This window comes from Chiloscyllium plagiosum, unplaced genomic scaffold (genome assembly GCF_037043375.1).
Source record: "Chiloscyllium plagiosum isolate Xiang-an unplaced genomic scaffold, Cpla_swu_hap1 HiC_scaffold_46, whole genome shotgun sequence".
NCBI lineage: Eukaryota > Metazoa > Chordata > Chondrichthyes > Orectolobiformes > Hemiscylliidae > Chiloscyllium > Chiloscyllium plagiosum.
Window position 1 is genome coordinate 22,042,643 of NW_028270184.1, and position 23,437 is coordinate 22,066,079.

The window sequence follows — 23,437 nt, forward strand, 5'->3', positions numbered from 1 at the left end:
CTCAGAAACAGGAGGGCGTTACTCAATTGCTCAAGACTGGGACACAGGAACAGAAGGCAGGCACTCAACTGCTCGATAGTGGGACACAGGAACAGGAGAGAGTCAGTCAACTGCTCGAGACTGAGTCACAGAAACTGGGGGCATCACTCAATTGCTTGAGACTGGGACACATAAAACAGGAGGCATGACTCAATTGCTCGAAACTGGGACACAGAAACAAGAGGGCGTTACACAACTGCTCAAGACTGGGACACAGAAACAGGAGGCAGTCATGCGACTGCTCGCGACTGGAACACATGAACAGGAGGCAGTCACTCAACTGCTCGAGACTGGGACACAGAAAGAGGAGGCAGTCATTCAACTGCACGAAACTGGGACACAGGAACAGGAGGCAGTCACTCAACTGCTCGAGACTGGGTCACAGGAACTGGAGAGAGTCATTCAAATGCACGAGACTGGGACACAGAAACAGGAGGGCGTCACTCAACTGCTCGAGACTGGGACACAGAAACCGGAGGGCGTCACTCAACTGCTCGAGACTGGGATATAGGAACAGGAGGGCGTCACTCAACTGCACGAGACTGGGACACAGGAACAGGAGGCAGGCATTCAACTGCTCGAGAGTGGGACAAAGGAACAGAAGGCAGGCACTCAACTGCTCGAGACTGGGACACAGGAACAGGAGGCAGGCATTCAACTGCTCGAGACTGGGACACAGAAACAGGAGGCAGTCATTCAAGTGCACGAGACTGGGTCTTAGAGACAGGAGGGCGCCACTCAACTGCTCGAGACTGGGATACGGGAACAGGAGGGCGTCACTCAACTGCACGAGACTGGGACACAGAAACAGGAGGGCGTCACTCAACTGCTCGCGACTGGGACACAGGAACAGGAGGCAGTCATTCAACTCCTCGAGACTGGGACACAGGAACAGAAGGCAAGCACTCAACTGCTCGAGACTGGGACACAGGAACAGGAGGGCGTTACTCAACTGCTCGAGACTGGGACACAGAAACAGGAGGGCGTCACTCAACTGCTCGAGACTGGGACACAGAAACAGGAGGGCGTCACTCAACTGCTCGAGACTGGGATACGGGAACAGGAGGGCGTCACTCAACTGCACGAGACTGGGACACAGGAACAGGAGGCAGGCATTCAACTGCTCGAGAGTGGGACAAAGGAACAGAAGGCAGGCACTCAACTGCTCGAGACTGGGACACAGGAACAGGAGGCAGTCATTCAACTGCTCGAGAGTGGGACAAAGGAACAGAAGGCAGGCAGTCAACTGCTCGAGACTGGGACACAGGAACAGGAGGCAGTCATTCAACTGCTCGAGACTGGGACCAAAAAACAGGAGGCAGTCACTCAACTGATTGAGAGTGGGACAAAGGAACAGGAGGCAGGCACTCAACTGCTCGAGACTGGGACACAGGAACAGGAGGCAGTCATTCAACTGCTCGAGACTGGGACCAAGGAACAGGAGGCAGTGACTCAACTGCTCGAGACTGGGGCCAAGAAACAGGAGGCAGTCACTCAACTGATCGAGACTGGGACACAGGAACAGGAGGCAGTCACTCAACTGCTCGAGACTGGGACACAGGAACAGGAGAGAGTCATTCAAATGCACGAGACTGGGACACAGAAACAGGAGGGCGTCACTCAACTGCTCGCGACTGGGACACAGGAACAGGAGGCAGTCATTCAACTCCTCGAGACTGGGACACAGGAACAGAAGGCAAGCACTCAACTGCTCGAGACTGGGACACAGGAACAGGAGGGCGTTACTCAACTGCTCAAGACTGGGACACAGGAACAGGATGCAGTCATTCAACTGCTCGAGACTGGGACACAGAAACAGGAGGGCGTTACTCAATTGCTCAAGACTGGGACAAAGGAACGGAAGGCAGGCACTCAACTGCTCGAGACTGGGACACAGGAACAGGAGAGAGTCAGTCAACTGCTCGAAACTGGGTCACAGGGACAAGAGGCAGTCACTCAACTGCTCGAGAGAGGGAAACTGGAAAAGGAGGCATCACTCAATCGCTCGAGACTGGGACACAGTAACACGAGGCAGTCATTCAACTGCTCGAGACTGGGTCACAGAAACTGGAGGCATCACTCAATTGCTTGAGACTGGGACACATAAATCAAGAGGTATCACTCAATTGCTCGAAACTGGGACACAGAAACAGGATGGCGTTACACAACTGGTCAAGACTGGGACACAGAAACAGGAGGCAGTCATGCGAGTGCTCGCGACTGGGACACAGGAACAGGAGGGTGTTACTCAACTGCTCAAGACTGGGACACAGGAACAGGAGACAGACATTCAACTGTTCGAGACAGGGTCACAGGAACAGGAAGCAGTCATTAAACTGCACGAGACTGGGACACAGAAACAGGAGGGCGTTACTCAACTGCTGAAGACTGGGACACAGGAACAGGAGGCAGTCATTCAACTGTTCGAGACTGGGACACAGGAACAGGAGGCAGTCATTCAACTGTTCGAGACAGGGATACAGGAACAGGAGGCAGTCACTCAACTGTTCGAGTCTGGGACAGAGGAACAGGAGGCAGTCACTCAACTGCTCGCGATGGGACACGGGAACAGGAGGCAGTCACTCAACTGCTCGAGATGGGACACAGGAACAGGAGGCAGTCACTCAACTGCTCGAGACTGGGACACAGAAACAGGAGGCAGTCACTCAACCGCTCGAAACTGGGACACAGGAACAGGAGGCAGGCACTCAACTGCTCGAGACTGGCACACAGGAATAGAAGGCAGGCACTCAACTGCTCGAGACTGGCACACAGGAATAGAAGGCAGGCACTCAACTGCTCGAGACTGGGACACAGGAACAGAAGGCAGGGACTCAACTGCTCGAGACTGGGACACAGGAACAGGATGCAGTCATTCAACCCCTCGAGACTGGGACACAGGAACAGAAGGCAAGCACTCAACTGCTCGAGACTGGGACACAGGAACAGGAGGGCGTTACTCAACTGCTCAAGACTGGGACACAGGAACAGGATGCAGTCATTCAACTGCTCGAGACTGGGACACAGAAACAGGAGGGCGTTACTCAATTGCTCAAGACTGGGACACAGGAACGGAAGGCAGGCACTCAACTGCTCGAGACTGGGACACAGGAACAGGAGAGAGTCAGTCACCTGCTCGAAACTGGGTCACAGGGACAAGAGGCAGTCACTCAACTGCTCGAGAGAGGGAAACTGGAAAAGGAGGCATCACTCAATCGCTCGAGACTGGGACACAGTAACACGAGGCAGTCATTCAACTGCTCGAGACTGGGTCACAGAAACTGGAGGCATCACTCAATTGCTTGAGACTGGGAAACATAAATCAAGAGGTATCACTCAATTGCTCGAAACTGGGACACAGAAACAGGATGGCGTTACACAACTGGTCAAGACTGGGACACAGAAACAGGAGGCAGTCATGCGAGTGCTCGCGACTGGGACACAGGAACAGGAGGCAGTCACTCAACTGCTCGAGACTGGGACACAGAAACAGGAGGGTGTTACTCAACTGCTCGAGACTGGGACACAGGAACAGGAGGCAGTCATTCAACTGCTCGAGACTGGGACACAGGAACAGGAGGGCATTACTCAACTGCTCAAGACTGGTACACAGGAACAGGAGGCTGTCATTCAACTGTTCGAGACTGGGACACAGGAACAGGAGGGTGTTACTCAGCTGCTGAAGACTGGGACACAGGAACAGGAGGCAGTCATTCAACTGTTCGAGACTGGGACACAGGAACAGGAGGCAGTCATTCAACTGTTCGAGATTGGGACACAGGAACAGGTGGCAGTCATTCAACTGTTCAAGACTGGGACACAGGAACATGAGGGCATTACTCAACTGCTCGAGACTGGGACACAGGAACAGGAGGCTGTCATTCAACAGTTCGAGACTGGGACACAGGAACAGGAGGGTGTTACTCAGCTGCTGAAGACTGGGACACAGGAACAGGAGGCAGTCATTCAACTGTTCGAGACTGGGACACAGGAACAGGAGGCAGTCATTCAACTGTTCGAGACTGGGACAAACGAACAGGTGGCAGTCATTCAACTGTTCAAGACTGGGACATAGGAACATGAGGGCATTACTCCACTGCTCAAGACTGGGACACAGGAACAGGATGCAGTCATTCAACTGCTCGAGACTGGGACACAGAAACAGGAGGGCGTTACTCAATTGCTCAAGAATGGGACACAGGAACAGAAGGCAGGCACTCAACTGCTCGAGAGTGGGACACAGGAACAGGAGAGAGTCAGTCAACTGCTCAAGACTGAGTCACAGAAACTGGGGGCATCACTCAATTGCTTGAGACTGGGACACATAAAACAGGAGGCATGACTCAATTGCTCGAAACTGGGACACAGAAACAGGAGGGCGTTACACAACTGCTCAAGACTGGGACACAGAAACAGGAGGCAGTCATGCGACTGCTCGCGACTGGAACACAGGAACAGGAGGCAGTCACTCAACTGCTCGAGACTGGGACACAGAAAGAGGAGGCAGTCACTCAACTGCACGAAACTTTGACACATGAACAGGAGGCAGTCACTCAACTGCTCGAGACTGGGACACAGAAAGAGGAGGCAGTCATTCAACTGCACGAAACTGGGACACAGGAACAGGAGGCAGTCACTCAACTGCTCGAGACTGGGTCACAGGAACTGGAGAGAGTCATTCAACTGCTCGAGACTGGGATATAGGAACAGGAGGGCGTCACTCAACTGCACGAGACTGGGACACAGGAACAGGAGGCAGGCATTCAACTGCTCGAGAGTGGGACAAAGGAACAGAAGGCAGGCACTCAACTGCTCGAGACTGGGACACAGGAACAGGAGGCAGGCATTCAACTGCTCGAGACTGGGACACAGAAACAGGAGGCAGTCATTCAAGTGCACGAGACTGGGTCTTAGAGACAGGAGGGCGCCACTCAACTGCTCGAGACTGGGATACGGGAACAGGAGGGCGTCACTCAACTGCACGAGACTGGGACACAGAAACAGGAGGGCGTCACTCAACTGCTCGCGACTGGGACACAGGAACAGGAGGCAGTCATTCAACTCCTCGAGACTGGGACACAGGAACAGAAGGCAAGCACTCAACTGCTCGAGACTGGGACACAGGAACAGGAGGGCGTTACTCAACTGCTCGAGACTGGGACACAGAAACAGGAGGGCGTCACTCAACTGCTCGAGACTGGGACACAGAAACAGGAGGGCGTCACTCAACTGCTCGAGACTGGGATACGGGAACAGGAGGGCGTCACTCAACTGCACGAGACTGGGACACAGGAACAGGAGGCAGGCATTCAACTGCTCGAGAGTGGGACAAAGGAACAGAAGGCAGGCACTCAACTGCTCGAGACTGGGACACAGGAACAGGAGGCAGTCATTCAACTGCTCGAGAGTGGGACAAAGGAACAGAAGGCAGGCAGTCAACTGCTCGAGACTGGGACACAGGAACAGGAGGCAGTCATTCAACTGCTCGAGACTGGGACCAAAAAACAGGAGGCAGTCACTCAACTGATTGAGAGTGGGACAAAGGAACAGGAGGCAGGCACTCAACTGCTCGAGACTGGGACACAGGAACAGGAGGCAGTCATTCAACTGCTCGAGACTGGGACCAAGGAACAGGAGGCAGTCACTCAACTGCTCGAGACTGGGGCCAAGAAACAGGAGGCAGTCACTCAACTGATCGAGACTGGGACACAGGAACAGGAGGCAGTCACTCAACTGCTCGAGACTGGGACACAGGAACAGGAGGCAGTCATTCAACTCCTCGAGACTGGGACACAGGAACAGAAGGCAAGCACTCAACTGCTCGAGACTGGGACACAGGAACAGGAGGGCGTTACTCAACTGCTCAAGACTGGGACACAGGAACAGGATGCAGTCATTCAACTGCTCGAGACTGGGACACAGAAACAGGAGGGCGTTACTCAATTGCTCAAGACTGGGACAAAGGAACGGAAGGCAGGCACTCAACTGCTCGAGACTGGGACACAGGAACAGGAGGCAGTCATTCAACTCCTCGAGACTGGGACACAGGAACAGAAGGCAAGCACTCAACTGCTCGAGACTGGGACACAGGAACAGGAGGGCGTTACTCAACTGCTCAAGACTGGGACACAGGAACAGGATGCAGTCATTCAACTGCTCGAGACTGGGACACAGAAACAGGAGGGCGTTACTCAATTGCTCAAGACTGGGACAAAGGAACGGAAGGCAGGCACTCAACTGCTCGAGACTGGGACACAGGAACAGGAGGCAGTCATTCAACTACTCGAGACTGGGACAAAGGAACAGAAGGCAGGCAGTCAACTGCTCGAGACTGGGACACAGGAACAGGAGGCAGTCATTCAACTGCTCGAGACTGGGACCAAAAAACAGGAGGCAGTCACTCAACTGATTGAGATTGGGACAAAGGAACAGGAGGCAGGCACTCAACTGCTCGAGACTGGGACACAGGAACAGGAGGCAGTCATTCAACTGCTCGAGACTGGGACCAAGGAACAGGAGGCAGTCACTCAACTGCTCGAGACTGGGGCCAAGAAACAGGAGGCAGTCACTCAACTGATCGAGACTGGGACACAGGAACAGGAGGCAGTCACTCAACTGCTCGAGACTGGGACACAGGAACAGGAGAGAGTCATTCAAATGCACGAGACTGGGACACAGAAACAGGAGGGCGTCACTCAACTGCTCGCGACTGGGACACAGGAACAGGAGGCAGTCATTCAACTCCTCGAGACTGGGACACAGGAACAGAAGGCAAGCACTCAACTGCTCGAGACTGGGACACAGGAACAGGAGGGCGTTACTCAACTGCTCAAGACTGGGACACAGGAACAGGATGCAGTCATTCAACTGCTCGAGACTGGGACACAGAAACAGGAGGGCGTTACTCAATTGCTCAAGACTGGGACAAAGGAACGGAAGGCAGGCACTCAACTGCTCGAGACTGGGACACAGGAACAGGAGAGAGTCAGTCAACTGCTCGAAACTGGGTCACAGGGACAAGAGGCAGTCACTCAACTGCTCGAGAGAGGGAAACTGGAAAAGGAGGCATCACTCAATCGCTCGAGACTGGGACACAGTAACACGAGGCAGTCATTCAACTGCTCGAGACTGGGTCACAGAAACTGGAGGCATCACTCAATTGCTTGAGACTGGGACACATAAATCAAGAGGTATCACTCAATTGCTCGAAACTGGGACACAGAAACAGGATGGCGTTACACAACTGGTCAAGACTGGGACACAGAAACAGGAGGCAGTCATGCGAGTGCTCGCGACTGGGACACAGGAACAGGAGGGTGTTACTCAACTGCTCAAGACTGGGACACAGGAACAGGAGACAGACATTCAACTGTTCGAGACAGGGTCACAGGAACAGGAAGCAGTCATTAAACTGCACGAGACTGGGACACAGAAACAGGAGGGCGTTACTCAACTGCTGAAGACTGGGACACAGGAACAGGAGGCAGTCATTCAACTGTTCGAGACTGGGACACAGGAACAGGAGGCAGTCATTCAACTGTTCGAGACAGGGATACAGGAACAGGAGGCAGTCACTCAACTGTTCGAGTCTGGGACAGAGGAACAGGAGGCAGTCACTCAACTGCTCGCGATGGGACACAGGAACAGGAGGCAGTCACTCAACTGCTCGAGATGGGACACAGGAACAGGAGGCAGTCACTCAACTGCTCGAGACTGGGACACAGAAACAGGAGGCAGTCACTCAACCGCTCGAAACTGGGACACAGGAACAGGAGGCAGGCACTCAACTGCTCGAGACTGGCACACAGGAATAGAAGGCAGGCACTCAACTGCTCGAGACTGGCACACAGGAATAGAAGGCAGGCACTCAACTGCTCGAGACTGGGACACAGGAACAGAAGGCAGGGACTCAACTGCTCGAGACTGGGACACAGGAACAGGATGCAGTCATTCAACCCCTCGAGACTGGGACACAGGAACAGAAGGCAAGCACTCAACTGCTCGAGACTGGGACACAGGAACAGGAGGGCGTTACTCAACTGCTCAAGACTGGGACACAGGAACAGGATGCAGTCATTCAACTGCTCGAGACTGGGACACAGAAACAGGAGGGCGTTACTCAATTGCTCAAGACTGGGACACAGGAACGGAAGGCAGGCACTCAACTGCTCGAGACTGGGACACAGGAACAGGAGAGAGTCAGTCAACTGCTCGAAACTGGGTCACAGGGACAAGAGGCAGTCACTCAACTGCTCGAGAGAGGGAAACTGGAAAAGGAGGCATCACTCAATCGCTCGAGACTGGGACACAGTAACACGAGGCAGTCATTCAACTGCTCGAGACTGGGTCACAGAAACTGGAGGCATCACTCAATTGCTTGAGACTGGGAAACATAAATCAAGAGGTATCACTCAATTGCTCGAAACTGGGACACAGAAACAGGATGGCGTTACACAACTGGTCAAGACTGGGACACAGAAACAGGAGGCAGTCATGCGAGTGCTCGCGACTGGGACACAGGAACAGGAGGCAGTCACTCAACTGCTCGAGACTGGGACACAGAAACAGGAGGGTGTTACTCAACTGCTCGAGACTGGGACACAGGAACAGGAGGCAGTCATTCAACTGCTCGAGACTGGGACACAGGAACAGGAGGGCATTACTCAACTGCTCAAGACTGGTACACAGGAACAGGAGGCTGTCATTCAACTGTTCGAGACTGGGACACAGGAACAGGAGGGTGTTACTCAGCTGCTGAAGACTGGGACACAGGAACAGGAGGCAGTCATTCAACTGTTCGAGACTGGGACACAGGAACAGGAGGCAGTCATTCAACTGTTCGAGATTGGGACACAGGAACAGGTGGCAGTCATTCAACTGTTCAAGACTGGGACACAGGAACATGAGGGCATTACTCAACTGCTCGAGACTGGGACACAGGAACAGGAGGCTGTCATTCAACAGTTCGAGACTGGGACACAGGAACAGGAGGGTGTTACTCAGCTGCTGAAGACTGGGACACAGGAACAGGAGGCAGTCATTCAACTGTTCGAGACTGGGACACAGGAACAGGAGGCAGTCATTCAACTGTTCGAGACTGGGACAAACGAACAGGTGGCAGTCATTCAACTGTTCAAGACTGGGACATAGGAACATGAGGGCATTACTCCACTGCTCAAGACTGGGACACAGGAACAGGATGCAGTCATTCAACTGCTCGAGACTGGGACACAGAAACAGGAGGGCGTTACTCAATTGCTCAAGAATGGGACACAGGAACAGAAGGCAGGCACTCAACTGCTCGATAGTGGGACACAGGAACAGGAGAGAGTCAGTCAACTGCTCAAGACTGAGTCACAGAAACTGGGGGCATCACTCAATTGCTTGAGACTGGGACACATAAAACAGGAGGCATGACTCAATTGCTCGAAACTGGGACACAGAAACAGGAGGGCGTTACACAACTGCTCAAGACTGGGACACAGAAACAGGAGGCAGTCATGCGACTGCTCGCGACTGGAACACAGGAACAGGAGGCAGTCACTCAACTGCTCGAGACTGGGACACAGAAAGAGGAGGCAGTCACTCAACTGCACGAAACTTTGACACAGGAACAGGAGGCAGTCACTCAACTGCTCGAGACTGGGTCACAGGAACTGGAGAGAGTCATTCAAATGCACGAGACTGGGACACAGAAACAGGAGGGCGTCACTCAACTGCTCGAGACTGGGACACAGAAACAGGAGGGCATCACTCAACTGCTCAAGACTGGGATACAGGAACAGGAGGGCGTCACTCAACTGCACGAGACTGGGACACAGGAACAGGAGGCAGGAATTCAACTGCTCGAGAGTGGGACAAAGGAACAGAAGGCAGGCACTCAACTGCTCGAGACTGGGACACAGGAACAGGAGGCAGTCACTCAACTGCTCGAGACTGGGACACAGAAAGAGGAGGCAGTCATTCAACTGCACGAAACTGGGACACAGGAACAGGAGGCAGTCACTCAACTGCTCGAGACTGGGTCACAGGAACTGGAGAGAGTCATTCAAATGCACGAGACTGGGACACAGAAACAGGAGGGCGTCACTCAACTGCTCGAGACTGGGACACAGAAACAGGAGGGCGTCACTCAACTGCTCGAGACTGGGATACGGGAACAGGAGGGCGTCACTCAACTGCACGAGACTGGGACACAGGAACAGGAGGCAGGCATTCAACTGCTCGAGAGTGGGACAAAGGAACAAGGGAGGAGATTGCAGAGCCATTGGCCTTGATTTTTATGTCCTCTTTGTCTACAGGAGTAGTGCCAGAAGACTGGAGGATAGCAAATGTGGTTCCCTTGTTCAAAAAGGGGAGTAGGGATAGCCCTAGTAACTATAGGCCGGTGAGTCTCACTTCTGTTGTGGGCAAAGTCTTAGAGAGAATTGTAAGGGATAGGATTTATGCACATCTAGATAGGAATAATGTGATCAAGGATAGTCAGCATGGTTTTGTGAAGGGCAAGTCGTGCCTCACAAACCTTATTGAATTCTTTGAAAAGGTGACGAAGGAGGTTGATGAGGGGAAAGCGGTAGATGTGGTATATATGGATTTTAGTAAGGCGTTTGATAAGGTTCCCCATGGTAGGCTACTGCAGAAAATACGGAGATATGGCATTGAGGGTGAGTTGGAGGTTTGGATTAGGAATTGGCTGGATGGAAGAAGACAGAGGGTAGTAGTTGATGGCAAAGTTTCTTCATGGAGTGCCGTCACTAGCGGTGTTCCGCAAGGATCTGTTTTGGGACCATTGCTGTTTGTCATTTTTATAAATGACCTGGAAGAGGGGTTAGAAGGTTGGGTGAGCAAGTTTGCGGATGACACGAAAGTCGGAGGAGTTGTTGACAGTGAGGAAGCATGTGGCAGGTTACAGCAGGATATAGAGAAGCTGCAGAGCTGGGCAGAAAGGTGGCAGATGGAATTCAATGTAGCTAAGTGCGAGGTGATTCACTTTGGGAAGAATAACAAAAAGATGGGGTACTGGGCTAATGGTCGGATACTTGGTAGTGTGGATGAGCAGAGGGATCTTGGTGTCCATGTACACAGATCTCTGAAAGTTGCCACCCAGGTAAATAGTGCGGTGAGGAAGGCATATGGCGTACTGGCTTTTATTGGTAGAGGAATTGAGTTCCGGAGTCCTGAGGTCATGATGCAGTTGTATAAGACTCTGGTACGGCCGCATCTGGAATATTGTGTGCAGTTTTGGTCGCCATACTATAGGAAGGATGTGGAGGCATTGGAACGGGTGCAGAGGAGGTTTACCAGGATGTTGCCTGGTATGGAAGGAAAATCGTATGAGGAAAGACTGAGGCACTTGGGGCTGTTTTCACTAGAGAAAAGAAGGTTTAGGGGTGACTTGATTGAGGTGTACAAGATGATTAGGGGGTTAGATAGGGTCGACAGTATGAACCTTTTCCCGCGTATTGAGTCGGGTATTACAAGGGGGCATAGCTTTAAATTAAGGGGGGGTAGATATAGGACTGATGTTAGGGGTAGGTTCTTCACTCAGCGAGTCGTTAGTTCATGGAATGCCCTGCCAGTAACAGTGGTGGACTCTCCCTCTTTATGGGCATTTAAGAGGGCATTGGATAGGTATATGGAGGATAGTGGGTTAGTGTAGTTTAGGTGGGCTTGGATCGGCGCAACATCGAGGGCCCAAGGGCCTGTACTGCGCTGTATTCTTCTATGTTCTATGTAACAGAAGGCAGGCACTCAACTGCTCGAGACTGGGACACAGGAACAGGAGGCAGTCATTCAACTGCTCGAGAGTGGGACAAAGGAACAGAAGGCAGGCAGTCAACTGCTCGAGACTGGGACACAGGAACAGGAGGCAGTCATTCAACTGCTCGAGACTGGGACCAAAAAACAGGAGGCAGTCACTCAACTGATTGAGATTGGGACAAAGGAACAGGAGGCAGGCACTCAACTGCTCGAGACTGGGACACAGGAACAGGAGGCAGTCATTCAACTGCTCGAGACTGGGACCAAGGAACAGGAGGCAGTCACTCAACTGCTCGAGACTGGGGCCAAGAAACAGGAGGCAGTCACTCAACTGATCGAGACTGGGACACAGGAACAGGAGGCAGTCACTCAACTGCTCGAGACTGGGACACAGGAACAGGAGAGAGTCATTCAAATGCACGAGACTGGGACACAGAAACAGGAGGGCGTCACTCAACTGCTCGCGACTGGGACACAGGAACAGGAGGCAGTCATTCAACTCCTCGAGACTGGGACACAGGAACAGAAGGCAAGCACTCAACTGCTCGAGACTGGGACACAGGAACAGGAGGGCGTTACTCAACTGCTCAAGACTGGGACACAGGAACAGGATGCAGTCATTCAACTGCTCGAGACTGGGACACAGAAACAGGAGGGCGTTACTCAATTGCTCAAGACTGGGACAAAGGAACGGAAGGCAGGCACTCAACTGCTCGAGACTGGGACACAGGAACAGGAGAGAGTCAGTCAACTGCTCGAAACTGGGTCACAGGGACAAGAGGCAGTCACTCAACTGCTCGAGAGAGGGAAACTGGAAAAGGAGGCATCACTCAATCGCTCGAGACTGGGACACAGTAACACGAGGCAGTCATTCAACTGCTCGAGACTGGGTCACAGAAACTGGAGGCATCACTCAATTGCTTGAGACTGGGACACATAAATCAAGAGGTATCACTCAATTGCTCGAAACTGGGACACAGAAACAGGATGGCGTTACACAACTGGTCAAGACTGGGACACAGAAACAGGAGACAGACATTCAACTGTTCGAGACAGGGTCACAGGAACAGGAAGCAGTCATTAAACTGCACGAGACTGGGACACAGAAACAGGAGGGCGTTACTCAACTGCTGAAGACTGGGACACAGGAACAGGAGGCAGTCATTCAACTGTTCGAGACTGGGACACAGGAACAGGAGGCAGTCATTCAACTGTTCGAGACAGGGATACAGGAACAGGAGGCAGTCATTCAACTGCTCGAGACTGGGACACAGGAACAGGAGGGCATTACTCAACTGCTCAAGACTGGTACACAGGAACAGGAGGCTGTCATTCAACTGTTCGAGACTGGGACACAGGAACAGGAGGGTGTTACTCAGCTGCTGAAGACTGGGACACAGGAACAGGAGGCAGTCATTCAACTGTTCGAGACTGGGACACAGGAACAGGAGGCAGTCATTCAACTGTTCGAGATTGGGACACAGGAACAGGTGGCAGTCATTCAACTGTTCAAGACTGGGACACAGGAACATGAGGGCATTACTCAACTGCTCGAGACTGGGACACAGGAACAGGAGGCTGTCATTCAACAGTTCGAGACTGGGACACAGGAACAGGAGGGTGTTACTCAGCTGCTGAAGACTGGGACACAGGAACAGGAGGCAGTCATTCAACTGTTCGAGACTGGGACACAGGAACAGGAGGCAGTCATTCAACTGTTCGAGACTGGGACAAACGAACAGGTGGCAGTCATTCAACTGTTCAAGACTGGGACATAGGAACATGAGGGCATTACTCCACTGCTCAAGACTGGGACACAGGAACAGGATGCAGTCATTCAACTGCTCGAGACTGGGACACAGAAACAGGAGGGCGTTACTCAATTGCTCAAGAATGGGACACAGGAACAGAAGGCAGGCACTCAACTGCTCGAGAGTGGGACACAGGAACAGGAGAGAGTCAGTCAACTGCTCAAGACTGAGTCACAGAAACTGGGGGCATCACTCAATTGCTTGAGACTGGGACACATAAAACAGGAGGCATGACTCAATTGCTCGAAACTGGGACACAGAAACAGGAGGGCGTTACACAACTGCTCAAGACTGGGACACAGAAACAGGAGGCAGTCATGCGACTGCTCGCGACTGGAACACAGGAACAGGAGGCAGTCACTCAACTGCTCGAGACTGGGACACAGAAAGAGGAGGCAGTCACTCAACTGCACGAAACTTTGACACAGGAACAGGAGGCAGTCACTCAACTGCTCGAGACTGGGTCACAGGAACTGGAGAGAGTCATTCAAATGCACGAGACTGGGACACAGAAACAGGAGGGCGTCACTCAACTGCTCGAGACTGGGACACAGAAACAGGAGGGCATCACTCAACTGCTCAAGACTGGGATACAGGAACAGGAGGGCGTCACTCAACTGCACGAGACTGGGACACAGGAACAGGAGGCAGGAATTCAACTGCTCGAGAGTGGGACAAAGGAACAGAAGGCAGGCACTCAACTGCTCGAGACTGGGACACAGGAACAGGAGGCAGTCACTCAACTGCTCGAGACTGGGACACAGAAAGAGGAGGCAGTCATTCAACTGCACGAAACTGGGACACAGGAACAGGAGGCAGTCACTCAACTGCTCGAGACTGGGTCACAGGAACTGGAGAGAGTCATTCAAATGCACGAGACTGGGACACAGAAACAGGAGGGCGTCACTCAACTGCTCGAGACTGGGACACAGAAACAGGAGGGCGTCACTCAACTGCTCGAGACTGGGATATAGGAACAGGAGGGCGTCACTCAACTGCACGAGACTGGGACACAGGAACAGGAGGCAGGCATTCAACTGCTCGAGAGTGGGACAAAGGAACAGAAGGCAGGCACTCAACTGCTCGAGACTGGGACACAGGAACAGGAAGCAGGCATTCAACTGCTCGAGACTGGGACACAGAAACAGGAGGCAGTCATTCAACTGCACGAGACTGGGTCTTAGAAACAGGAGGGCGTTACTCAACTGCTCAAGAGTGGGACACAGGAACAGAAGGCAGGCACTCAACTGCTGGAGACTGGGACACAGGAACAGGAGGCAGTCATTCAACTGCTCGCGACTGGGACACAGGAACACGAGTCAGTCATTCAACCTCTCGAGTCTGGGTCAAAGTAACAGGAGGCAGTCACTCAACTGCTCGAGACTGGGTCACAGAAACAGGAGGAATCACTCAATTGCTCTAGACTGGGACACAGGAACGGGAGGCATCACTCAATTGCTCGAGACTGGGACACAGAAACAGGAGGGCATTACTCAACTGCTCAAGACTGGTACACAGGAACAGGAGGCTGTCATTCAACTGTTCGAGACTGGGACACAGGAACAGGAGGGTGTTACTCAGCTGCTGAAGACTGGGACACAGGAACAGGAGGCAGTCATTCAACTGTTCGAGACTGGGACACAGGAACAGGAGGCAGTCATTCAACTGTTCGAGATTGGGACACAGGAACAGGTGGCAGTCATTCAACTGTTCAAGACTGGGACACAGGAACATGAGGGCATTACTCAACTGCTCGAGACTGGGACACAGGAACAGGAGGCTGTCATTCAACAGTTCGAGACTGGGACACAGGAACAGGAGGGTGTTACTCAGCTGCTGAAGACTGGGACACAGGAACAGGAGGCAGTCATTCAACTGTTCGAGACTGGGACACAGGAACAGGAGGCAGTCATTCAACTGTTCGAGACTGGGACACAGGAACAGGTGGCAGTCATTCAACTGTTCAAGACTGGGACATAGGAACATGAGGGCATTACTCAACTGCTCAAGACTGGGACACAGGAACAGGATGCAGTCATTCAACTGCTCGAGAGTGGGACTCAGAAACAGGAGGGCGTTACTCAATTGCTCAAGACTGGGACACAGGAACAGAAGGCAGGCACTCAACTGCTCGATAGTGGGACACAGGAACAGGAGAGAGTCAGTCAACTGCTCGAGACTGAGTCACAGAAACTGGGGGCATCACTCAATTGCTTGAGACTGGGACACATAAAACAGGAGGCATGACTCAATTGCTCGAAACTGGGACACAGAAACAAGAGGGCGTTACACAACTGCTCAAGACTGGGACACAGAAACAGGAGGCAGTCATGCGACTGCTCGCGACTGGAACACATGAACAGGAGGCAGTCACTCAACTGCTCGAGACTGGGACACAGAAAGAGGAGGCAGTCACTCAACTGCACGAAACTGGGACACAGGAACAGGAGGCAGGCACTCAAATGCACGAGACTGGGACACAGAAACAGGAGGGCGTCACTCAACTGCTCGAGACTGGGACACAGAAACAGGAGGGCATCACTCAACTGCTCAAGACTGGGATACAGGAACAGGAGGGCGCCACTCAACTGCACGAGACTGGGACACAGGAACAGGAGGCAGGCATTCAACTGCTCGAGAGTGGGACAAAGGAACAGAAGGCAGGCACTCAACTGCTCGAGACTGGGACACAGGAACAGGAGGCAGTCACTCAACTGCTCGAGACTGGGACACAGAAAGAGGAGGCAGTCATTCAACTGCACGAAACTGGGACACAGGAACAGGAGGCAGTCACTCAACTGCTCGAGACTGGGTCACAGGAACTGGAGAGAGTCATTCAAATGCACGAGACTGGGACACAGAAACAGGAGGGCGTCACTCAACTGCTCGAGACTGGGACACAGAAACAGGAGGGCGTCACTCAACTGCTCGAGACTGGGATACGGGAACAGGAGGGCGTCACTCAACTGCACGAGACTGGGACACAGGAACAGGAGGCAGGCATTCAACTGCTCGAGAGTGGGACAAAGGAACAGAAGGCAGGCACTCAACTGCTCGAGACTGGGACACAGGAACAGGAGGCAGTCATTCAACTGCTCGAGAGTGGGACAAAGGAACAGAAGGCAGGCAGTCAACTGCTCGAGACTGGGACACAGGAACAGGAGGCAGTCATTCAACTGCTCGAGACTGGAACCAAAAAACAGGAGGCAGTCACTCAACTGATTGAGATTGGGACAAAGGAACAGGAGGCAGGCACTCAACTGCTCGAGACTGGGACACAGGAACAGGAGGCAGTCATTCAACTGCTCGAGACTGGGACCAAGGAACAGGAGGCAGTCACTCAACTGCTCGAGACTGGGACCAAGGAACAGGAGGCAGTCACTCAACTGATCGAGACTGGGAAACAGGAACAGGAGGCAGTCACTCAACTGCTCGAGACTGGGACACAGGAACAGGAGAGAGTCATTCAAATGCACGAGACTGGGACACAGAAACAGGAGGGCGTCACTCAACTGCTCGCGACTGGGACACAGGAACAGGAGGCAGTCATTCAACCCCTCGAGACTGGGACACAGGAACAGAAGGCAAGCACTCAACTGCTCGAGACTGGGACACAGGAACAGGAGGGCGTTACTCAACTGCTCGAGACTGGGACACAGAAACAGGAGGGCGTTACTCAATTGCTCAAGATTGGGACACAGGAACGGAAGGCAGGCACTCAACTGCTCGAGACTGGGACACAGGAACAGGAGAGAGTCAGTCAACTGCTCGAAACTGGGTCACAGGGACAAGAGGCAGTCACTCAACTGCTCGAGAGAGGGAAACTGGAAAAGGAGGCATCACTCAATCGCTCGAGACTGGGACACAGTAACACGAGGCAGTCATTCAACTGCTCGAGACTGGGTCACAGAAACTGGAGGCATCACTCAATTGCTTGAGACTGGGACACATAAATCAAGAGGTATCACTCAATTGCTCGAAACTGGGACACAGAAACAGGATGGCGTTACACAACTGGTCAAGACTGGGACACAGAAACAGGAGGCAGTCATGCGAGTGCTCGCGACTGGGACACAGGAACAGGAGGCAGTCACTCAACTGCTCGAGACTGGGACGCAGAAACAGGAGGGTGTTACTCAACTGCTCAAGAGTGGGACACAGGAACAGAAGGCAGGCACTCAACTGCTCGAGACTGGGACACAGGAACAGGAGGCAGTCATTCAACTGCTCGAGACTCGGACACAGGAACAGGAGGGCATTACGCAACTGCTCAAGACTGGTACACAGGAACAGGAGGCTGTCATTCAACTGTTCGAGACTGGGACGCAGGAACAGGAGGGTGTTACTCAGCTGCTGAAGACTGGGACACAGGAACAGGAGGCAGTCATTCAACTGTTCGAGACTGGGACACAGGAACAGGAGGCAGTCATTCAACTGTTCGAGATTGGGACAAAGGAACAGGTGGCAGTCATTCAACTGTTCAAGACTGGGACACAGGAACATGAGGCAGTCATTCAACTGCTCGAGACTGGGACACAGAAACAGGAGGGCATCACTCAACTGCTCAAGACTGGGATACAGGAACAGGAGGGCGTCACTCAACTGCACGAGACTGGGACACAGGAACAGGAGGCAGGCATTCAACTGCTCGAGAGTGGGACAAAGGAACAGAAGGCAGGCACTCAACTGCTCGAGACTGGGACACAGGAACAGGAGGCAGTCACTCAACTGCTCGAGACTGGGACACAGAAAGAGGAGGCAGTCATTCAACTGCACGAAACTGGGACACAGGAACAGGAGGCAGTCACTCAACTGATCGAGACTGGGAAACAGGAACAGGAGGCAGTCACTCAACTGCTCGAGACTGGGACACAGGAACAGGAGGCAGTCATTCAACTGCTCGCGACTGGGACACAGGAACACGAGTCAGTCATTCAACCTCTCGAGTCTGGGTCAAAGTAACAGGAGGCAGTCACTCAACTGCTCGAGACTGGGTCACAGAAACAGGAGGCAGTCATTCAACTGTTCGAGATTGGGACACAGGAACAGGTGGCAGTCATTCAACTGTTCAAGACTGGGACACAGGAACATGAGGGCATTACTCAACTGCTCGAGACTGGGACACAGGAACAGGAGGCTGTCATTCAACAGTTCGAGACTGGGACACAGGAACAGGAGGGTGTTACTCAGCTGCTGAAGACTGGGACACAGGAACAGGAGGCAGTCATTCAACTGTTCGAGACTGGGACACAGGAACAGGAGGCAGTCATTCAACTGTTCGAGACTGGGACTCAGAAACAGGAGGGCGTTACTCAATTGCTCAAGACTGGGACACAGGAACAGAAGGCAGGCACTCAACTGCTCGATAGTGGGACACAGGAACAGGAGAGAGTCAGTCAACTGCTCGAGACTGAGTCACAGAAACTGGGGGCATCACTCAATTGCTTGAGACTGGGACACATAAAACAGGAGGCATGACTCAATTGCTCGAAACTGGGACACAGAAACAAGAGGGCGTTACACAACTGCTCAAGACTGGGACACAGAAACAGGAGGCAGTCATGCGACTGCTCGCGACTGGAACACATGAACAGGAGGCAGTCACTCAACTGCTCGAGACTGGGACACAGAAAGAGGAGGCAGTCATTCAACTGCACGAAACTGGGACACAGGAACAGGAGGCAGTCACTCAACTGCTCGAGACTGGGTCACAGGAACTGGAGAGAGTCATTCAAATGCACGAGACTGGGACACAGAAACAGGAGGGCGTCACTCAACTGCTCGAGACTGGGACACAGAAACCGGAGGGCGTCACTCAACTGCTCGAGACTGGGATATAGGAACAGGAGGGCGTCACTCAACTGCACGAGACTGGGACACAGGAACAGGAGGCAGGCATTCAACTGCTCGAGAGTGGGACAAAGGAACAGAAGGCAGGCACTCAACTGCTCGAGACTGGGACACAGGAACAGGAGGCAGGCATTCAACTGCTCGAGACTGGGACACAGAAACAGGAGGCAGTCATTCAAGTGCACGAGACTGGGTCTTAGAGACAGGAGGGCGCCACTCAACTGCTCGAGACTGGGATACGGGAACAGGAGGGCGTCACTCAACTGCACGAGACTGGGACACAGAAACAGGAGGGCGTCACTCAACTGCTCGCGACTGGGACACAGGAACAGGAGGCAGTCATTCAACTCCTCGAGACTGGGACACAGGAACAGAAGGCAAGCACTCAACTGCTCGAGACTGGGACACAGGAACAGGAGGGCGTTACTCAACTGCTCGAGACTGGGACACAGAAACAGGAGGGCGTCACTCAACTGCTCGAGACTGGGACACAGAAACAGGAGGGCGTCACTCAACTGCTCGAGACTGGGATACGGGAACAGGAGGGCGTCACTCAACTGCACGAGACTGGGACACAGGAACAGGAGGCAGGCATTCAACTGCTCGAGAGTGGGACAAAGGAACAGAAGGCAGGCACTCAACTGCTCGAGACTGGGACACAGGAACAGGAGGCAGTCATTCAACTGCTCGAGAGTGGGACAAAGGAACAGAAGGCAGGCAGTCAACTGCTCGAGACTGGGACACAGGAACAGGAGGCAGTCATTCAACTGCTCGAGACTGGGACCAAAAAACAGGAGGCAGTCACTCAACTGATTGAGAGTGGGACAAAGGAACAGGAGGCAGGCACTCAACTGCTCGAGACTGGGAAACAGGAACAGGAGGCAGTCATTCAACTGCTCGAGACTGGGACCAAGGAACAGGAGGCAGTGACTCAACTGCTCGAGACTGGGGCCAAGAAACAGGAGGCAGTCACTCAACTGATCGAGACTGGGACACAGGAACAGGAGGCAGTCACTCAACTGCTCGAGACTGGGACACAGGAACAGGAGAGAGTCATTCAAATGCACGAGACTGGGACACAGAAACAGGAGGGCGTCACTCAACTGCTCGCGACTGGGACACAGGAACAGGAGGCAGTCATTCAACTCCTCGAGACTGGGACACAGGAACAGAAGGCAAGCACTCAACTGCTCGAGACTGGGACACAGGAACAGGAGGGCGTTACTCAACTGCTCAAGACTGGGACACAGGAACAGGATGCAGTCATTCAACTGCTCGAGACTGGGACACAGAAACAGGAGGGCGTTACTCAATTGCTCAAGACTGGGACAAAGGAACGGAAGGCAGGCACTCAACTGCTCGAGACTGGGACACAGGAACAGGAGAGAGTCAGTCAACTGCTCGAAACTGGGTCACAGGGACAAGAGGCAGTCACTCAACTGCTCGAGAGAGGGAAACTGGAAAAGGAGGCATCACTCAATCGCTCGAGACTGGGACACAGTAACACGAGGCAGTCATTCAACTGCTCGAGACTGGGTCACAGAAACTGGAGGCATCACTCAATTGCTTGAGACTGGGACACATAAATCAAGAGGTATCACTCAATTGCTCGAAACTGGGACACAGAAACAGGATGGCGTTACACAACTGGTCAAGACTGGGACACAGAAACAGGAGGCAGTCATGCGAGTGCTCGCGACTGGGACACAGGAACAGGAGGGTGTTACTCAACTGCTCAAGACTGGGACACAGGAACAGGAGACAGACATTCAACTGTTCGAGACAGGGTCACAGGAACAGGAAGCAGTCATTAAACTGCACGAGACTGGGACACAGAAACAGGAGGGCGTTACTCAACTGCTGAAGACTGGGACACAGGAACAGGAGGCAGTCATTCAACTGTTCGAGACTGGGACACAGGAACAGGAGGCAGTCATTCAACTGTTCGAGACAGGGATACAGGAACAGGAGGCAGTCACTCAACTGTTCGAGTCTGGGACAGAGGAACAGGAGGCAGTCACTCAACTGCTCGCGATGGGACACAGGAACAGGAGGCAGTCACTCAACTGCTCGAGATGGGACACAGGAACAGGAGGCAGTCACTCAACTGCTCGAGACTGGGACACAGAAACAGGAGGCAGTCACTCAACCGCTCGAAACTGGGACACAGGAACAGGAGGCAGGCACTCAACTGCTCGAGACTGGCACACAGGAATAGAAGGCAGGCACTCAACTGCTCGAGACTGGCACACAGGAATAGAAGGCAGGCACTCAACTGCTCGAGACTGGGACACAGGAACAGAAGGCAGGGACTCAACTGCTCGAGACTGGGACACAGGAACAGGATGCAGTCATTCAACCCCTCGAGACTGGGACACAGGAACAGAAGGCAAGCACTCAACTGCTCGAGACTGGGACACAGGAACAGGAGGGCGTTACTCAACTGCTCAAGACTGGGACACAGGAACAGGATGCAGTCATTCAACTGCTCGAGACTGGGACACAGAAACAGGAGGGCGTTACTCAATTGCTCAAGACTGGGACACAGGAACGGAAGGCAGGCACTCAACTGCTCGAGACTGGGACACAGGAACAGGAGAGAGTCAGTCACCTGCTCGAAACTGGGTCACAGGGACAAGAGGCAGTCACTCAACTGCTCGAGAGAGGGAAACTGGAAAAGGAGGCATCACTCAATCGCTCGAGACTGGGACACAGTAACACGAGGCAGTCATTCAACTGCTCGAGACTGGGTCACAGAAACTGGAGGCATCACTCAATTGCTTGAGACTGGGAAACATAAATCAAGAGGTATCACTCAATTGCTCGAAACTGGGACACAGAAACAGGATGGCGTTACACAACTGGTCAAGACTGGGACACAGAAACAGGAGGCAGTCATGCGAGTGCTCGCGACTGGGACACAGGAACAGGAGGCAGTCACTCAACTGCTCGAGACTGGGACACAGAAACAGGAGGGTGTTACTCAACTGCTCGAGACTGGGACACAGGAACAGGAGGCAGTCATTCAACTGCTCGAGACTGGGACACAGGAACAGGAGGGCATTACTCAACTGCTCAAGACTGGTACACAGGAACAGGAGGCTGTCATTCAACTGTTCGAGACTGGGACACAGGAACAGGAGGGTGTTACTCAGCTGCTGAAGACTGGGACACAGGAACAGGAGGCAGTCATTCAACTGTTCGAGACTGGGACACAGGAACAGGAGGCAGTCATTCAACTGTTCGAGATTGGGACACAGGAACAGGTGGCAGTCATTCAACTGTTCAAGACTGGGACACAGGAACATGAGGGCATTACTCAACTGCTCGAGACTGGGACACAGGAACAGGAGGCTGTCATTCAACAGTTCGAGACTGGGACACAGGAACAGGAGGGTGTTACTCAGCTGCTGAAGACTGGGACACAGGAACAGGAGGCAGTCATTCAACTGTTCGAGACTGGGACACAGGAACAGGAGGCAGTCATTCAACTGTTCGAGACTGGGACAAACGAACAGGTGGCAGTCATTCAACTGTTCAAGACTGGGACATAGGAACATGAGGGCATTACTCCACTGCTCAAGACTGGGACACAGGAACAGGATGCAGTCATTCAACTGCTCGAGACTGGGACACAGAAACAGGAGGGCGTTACTCAATTGCTCAAGAATGGGACACAGGAACAGAAGGCAGGCACTCAACTGCTCGAGAGTGGGACACAGGAACAGGAGAGAGTCAGTCAACTGCTCAAGACTGAGTCACAGAAACTGGGGGCATCACTCAATTGCTTGAGACTGGGACACATAAAACAGGAGGCATGACTCAATTGCTCGAAACTGGGACACAGAAACAGGAGGGCGTTACACAACTGCTCAAGACTGGGACACAGAAACAGGAGGCAGTCATGCGACTGCTCGCGACTGGAACACAGGAACAGGAGGCAGTCACTCAACTGCTCGAGACTGGGACACAGAAAG